The sequence below is a fragment of the Epargyreus clarus genome, unplaced genomic scaffold (genome assembly GCF_041222505.1).
Source record: "Epargyreus clarus isolate Ecla_fem2 unplaced genomic scaffold, WU_Ecla_fem_2.2 ptg000009l, whole genome shotgun sequence".
NCBI classification, from domain to species: Eukaryota; Metazoa; Arthropoda; class Insecta; order Lepidoptera; family Hesperiidae; genus Epargyreus; species Epargyreus clarus.
This window is the reverse complement of record NW_027332217.1, coordinates 8,996,339-9,002,338: the sequence shown is the minus strand read 5'-3', so window position 1 is coordinate 9,002,338 and position 6,000 is coordinate 8,996,339. Positions and strand designations below refer to the sequence as shown.

The window sequence follows — 6,000 nt, the reverse complement described above, 5'->3', positions numbered from 1 at the left end:
TAAAATTTGTTTATTATCAAAAAATTAAAAAAACTAGCCGTAATGTCAGAAAAAATATTATCATAATTTTTGTCACAGTTAAAATACGGAAAATAGGTCCGTTTAAATTTAATATCACCTTTGACACTTAATCCCGCCCACGCAAGCGAGTACCGCAGCGGTAACGCTATGCCTAATAAAATAATATACCAGGAATACACGGTGTATTAATGTCAATACGCAAATTTCCTGCAAATTCCGGCAAATCAAAAATATCCAATTGTTATTTTACGTGGGAAATAATTTGGAGTGATATTATTTCGCGTAGAGATTGTGGGGTAAGTGGCGTGACGACGGGCACCCAGCCGTGGGCGGGCTGCGCCGTGCGCCGCGGCCGCCGCGCCGCCTGCCAGTAGCCGCCCGCCGCCGCGCCAGCCGCACGTCCCGCTCCTCTGTGTTGACCGGCGCTCCGCCGCCGCCTGTATCCTCGCGCCGACCCGACATCAACACCGAGTACCCTTATCGTACCGTTCTCATATGTGCCTCTGACCGCCCAGCGCCGCACTCGCACGCGATCTGTAAGTTCTTTACATTTAATTCATGTTTGTGCTCTTCAAGTTTACACAAACGAAAGCTTCTATGGCACTTTTGTTGCTTGTAAGTTTGCTACGTGTCTGCTTTTGATTTTTAGTTGCTCTTTTTTGATTTATTGTTTTCAAGTGTTATTTTTATTGCATTTATTAATTTTTATTTCAATTGTCAATTTTCAAGTTCATTTGAACATATATTTTTATCTTTTTAGATCCGCTTTATTAAATTTTATATTTGTCATTATTTATTTATTAAACGCTTTAATGTCATATTCGTATTTTTATTTAGCAATTCCCACGTAATTTTGTTAAGTAGATTTTTTTGTTTAATTAGATCGAGATGCATAATTATTTGTATTTAGCATACGTTACATTTTATTTATATCAGGCACGTACTTTTAAAATTACACATGCTTTGTAGTTATTAGCGTTACGTAGAATTATATAAACAATTTTTCATTGATTCATATGTCATTTCAATATTATGCAATATTTTATATAAAAAAGTAGAATAATAAATAATGCAACTTGTATGATTCTCTTAATCAGTATTGATAACTTTTATTTTATAAAAAAATATTTATGAAACTCCGTTCGTTTCTAGTACATAATTCATGTCTATACCTAAATTTCTGATAGAATATAAAAAATGCCTGGTATCTACACAATTCGAAGCAATAATCTTATAAGACTGCATTAATAATACTGTGACCCAAGTGACCCTTCCTCGTTATTATAATCATATATTAATTACACTTAACAATTTAGACCTTTATATAAAAAAATGTTAGCTACTTGATAAAAAAAAAATCAATTATAAACATATTAAATAATTACTTCAATACGAGCTACTAAGTTTCTACTATAAGAATTATAAGGTCGCATAAACGATTATTTATAATATTTTCTTATTAAGGACTCTGTTACGGAAGCTGCAAATTAACCCACAATTTACTTGTAACAAGTGGTCACAACCTCCCATGGATTTATATTTTACAACATCGTCAACCTATTACTGTTCCATTGCTGGTCTCTTGAGAGAAGGTTAAGCCACAGTCCTCGGCGCTGACCAAATTCGAATTGATCGACTTCGTAAACATTTGAGAACCTTTTTCAAAGAATTCTTAAGACAGGACTCTATCATAGTTAAAATCCCGCATTACACTTAAGGACTAAATTAAAAAGCATCTGATTTTTTATAGCCAAGCATCCTAACCACGGGACATAATGGCAAAAGAACTACAACGATCCTCCAAAGTCGAATACTCCGTAGAGGCTCATATAACCTTCAATATGAGTAACTCGAATATTTGATCATCGTATTATTAATTACTAGCTTTTGTCCGCGACATCGAGTGAAAACAGAATCTTTAAAACTATAGCGGTAAAAGTACTCTCTTTGGAATCTATTTTTTTATTTATTAATTATAATTCTTGCACCTAACATACCACGTTTATAGCCTAATTCGTTAGTGTAGTTACATTTTTTTAATTACAACAATTATTCAATATGATACCTAATAATAATTTGATCAAAGCACAGAAAATGTATTGATATGATGATTTACTTAGAACAGTCATGTTGATTTTAGAACGTAGTCAGGGCAAAACTTATGTGCATACGTAACGAGTCTTGTTCAATAAACGAATATTAAGTGCATTCGAAGCTCTTACCGATATGCGTTCGTCATATGTAGGACAGGCTACGCGCCAGTTTTCAGTTTGCACTAATATTTGTCTTCTGAAAATATCCGTTACTTAACAACGAATTGATGTCTTATTGAAAAATAAGATTGCAGTTATGCTCGATATTGGAAACAGAAGATTAGAAACGTAGACCTCTCAGGACTACGTTGAGAATACTCAGATAAGGTTGATGGTGGTAGAACCCTTTCTGGTTCGACTCCGGCACTATCCACATCTATTTCCGCCTAATAACAGCAGTTTTAAGCGCTGATATGTTCTGGTTTGAAGGGTGTGGTAAAAGAGACATATTTTTCAGAGGCATCCCAGCTTAATCCTCGGTGGTAGCGATCTATGACCGACCTTAGATAGCAATCTAATCTTATTTGGGGCTGATTACATTACTGATGTTCTAGGACGGCAGTAGTCATTAAACATTAGATGAACCGCCTGCATTTTAAAAATACTCTCTATTTCTTATCTATAATTTAATAATCTAGCCATACATTTATAATTATTTATTAAAATAGTAACTCTTGAAATATTATGTTAAATATGTTATTTAACACAGAAATAACTACCCCAAAATATTCAACGTGAATAACACATATTCCTTTTTTATTAATCATCATATATATCTATTAATTATATGAATTACATAAATACAATACAATATTTTAAACGATTCTAACAAATTCGAGTTACAAAACTATTGTAATAGAATATAATTTCATATTGTATTATTTAATATTATGTTTTAGGAGTCCTTAAAATGTAATTATTTTTATAAATGCATATTAAACAAGTACCTACTTAAGTAGATGTTTGCTAAGTAAACTGAGTTTATAAAAATCACTTTTAAGCAATCAAATCACGTAATACAGAGAATCCTTTATTTACAAATTGCCCAATTGGATTAACCACCTACGTTGAACATCGATAGCCTCTCAAAATTGCGTTCGATAAATATAAATGGGCCTTCAGTTGTGTTTGCATAGGCAATATCATATGAGACGAAACCCCACACACGTGACCTGTGTTGACATTTACCCGGACCAATGAAGGATAAAGGAATATTTGAGGTTGAGCAAAGAGAATTTACGGATTTCGTGTCGCTCTGATGGCTGACCTATGTTTAATGGTGACATTTCCCATTTACCAGCACATTCTGTCTGGATGATTAGTGGGCGTTTAAAGCCTCACCTGGGTTAAATTGTTTCTAAAAATAAAAAAGCAAATGAAAATAAACAATTAATTAAAGTCGAATTTATATATGTAAGTGTCCGTATGAAACTCTAGAAAATGATAGTATAATGTGAAAATTAAAAAAGAGGATTTCTTCATAATTAAGGCTCAGTTATTTCGGACCTGTATAATATGACATACTTACATTTTACAGCATTACCTTACCTTCTTAAGATTAAAATAATTTGGACCAGGACGTCAATTTTGTCAAAATAAGTAATACAGACCCTTAACCGATAACAAGACAGATATTAAGTAGTTTATCTTCAAACGTCTTGCTCCTTGTTACGGTGTATACTGAAACCTAATGAGTCGCAAAGCAAACGATGAACTTACTTAAAGTGCTATGGTATTTAAATATTCCCAACTTTCAAGTTGTTAAATCCGACGCGGCTGCGAATATGAAGTTGAGATAGTAAAAGGCTTAACTACATTTAATTAAGTGCTATCAAGCCTGGGCTCCGAACAGTTTTGCAGGCTTAATTTTAAATAGATTAAATTAATAAAAATAAACATTTACTTTGAACTTTGTTCATAGGATTCAACCCCCCCCCCGGTAACAAAGGGGGAGTCCTGATGCATATTCTACAATCCAGTTTAAATTCAGTTTTTATTAACCACCAACGCTACGTAATCCATCTAGTTTTAAATCTCCGACAAGGTTCAATGTTGCCCGTAATGACTCCAGACATTGGCTGCCCATTTTCCTCCAGAGCACAGAAATCCTATAGTACGAGACCCAATAATTGCCAGCCTAATTATTAAAATCTGCCCCTTGATCAGAAATTCCGAGATAAAAAACTAAGGAACCTCTGACTTTTCAAAGTTATATCTGTAGAAGAAATGATTATTATCATTGAGCGTTCATCAAAATCGGTGAAAAAAAAACTTGTGAGAAAACTTTTACGCCTGAGAGTTTTTTTTAAGTTTACAAAGATACTAATAATGGCAGATGTGTGGGCTATAACTCCTAAAATCTAAACTTCTCATACTCTGAGAGTAATCAGATGAAAATGACTACACTGAGAATAAACTTTCTCCGATGATCGCGGTGTTTTAATTATATTAACCGTAACTCGATTTCTAAATAACTGGCATAGAACTCTTCGCGATTTCAACCACAGTGACAGTATCGTGACAACATTTTTGTCTAATAATTTGAAAATATAGAATTGCTTACACGAGCCTCCCAATTTATGTTTCCAGGGTAGCAACTCGCCTGTGTACGACTCCAAACCCATTTAGAATTTATTGTAAATGTTTATGGACAGAAATGACAAGTTACGTTTGTTCAATTTAATAACATAATATCGTTTGTAGATTTTTCATTTAATTTCTTGAAAGATTTGAAAAACTTTCAAGAAATTACATTCGTTTACCTGAATACTCGTACTTACTAAAATATAATTAGGTATTAATTACACAGTACCTTGAAAATACCCTTATTATCAACCTTATCATACTTCTTCATAAATATGTATCAGTGGTTTCTTATTACCTGCATTTCATTTCAGATAAATTTTCCAGTTCAATGGTAAAGGGAAATTCGTATATCAAATACTGATATTTCAATAATCCGAGTCATTATTTTTTATTATATCATGTGCTTACGATATGCTATAGACGCGGAGTTTCGATAAAATACATTTGATTTTTTTGCTACAAATATGTTTCTATTTGATCGTATGTTTACTTACTTCTGTGCCCTTTGACCTTTTAAACACTACGAAAATCAGACAATAAAAGCTTCAAAGAGTTACTATTTACTCTAAGTAAGTGCGTCTATCTCTAATAAATAGTAGACACAACTTAGACGCAATGTTTAAACTGTTTCTAGAAAACACAATGTGAGATTAATAATCTTTTGTAAAATTATTAAGTTGCCGTGGAAAACTTTAATTGCAAACATCGAAAATTTTGCGGGGTCGCACTGTTTAATTAAAGCTTAAAAGCGATACGAGTACTCCTATCATTTATCTATAAATTATAATTATTACAGGTAAACTTCAGTTTTCGCAGTAATAGCCTAAAGGTTATTAATAATCATCGCTACTTAACTTAAAATTTAAATTATCGTACATTCTAGTAGATGTCTAAACGATGCAATATTTACCTGAGAAATTCCATGTAATACAGTTCCTATATTTGTTCGTAATCATTTGGGACATCCATTTTAAACAAATTGATTCCCTCTACCCACTGTTGCCTTTGCAAAATTGTTTTGGGAATACTACACGGGCTATTTCCAAGAAGCTAATAGGAATGGTAGGCGAATATTTGTATGTGGGTTATTTGATTATTTAAAATTCGGTTACAATTTCATAATTATTTATTAAAATAGTACAGGAAGTAAGTATAAGATTCGATTAAAATTACTTCGTATGTCAAGTTATAATAATCTTATCAAGTAATGATCAATCTTAATTAATTTTTGGCTATCCACGTTCGAAATGTGACAATTAGTTATTGCCTGAAAAATAGTTAAAATTAGAATTTTATTTTA

The 6,000-nt window shown here is 32.6% G+C and overlaps 1 protein-coding gene across 1 annotated transcript in view; it reads left to right on the top strand.

Moving 5' to 3' along the window:
- Positions 1-288: 288 nt before the first annotated feature.
- Positions 289-6,000, top strand: part of jeb (low-density lipoprotein receptor domain-containing jelly belly protein) — an 85,092-nt gene continuing 79,380 nt past the window's right edge. The window contains exon 1 of the mRNA XM_073076669.1: positions 289-557. The gene's annotated coding sequence lies outside the window, so the exon portion shown is untranslated. The remainder of the gene's footprint in view (positions 558-6,000) is intronic.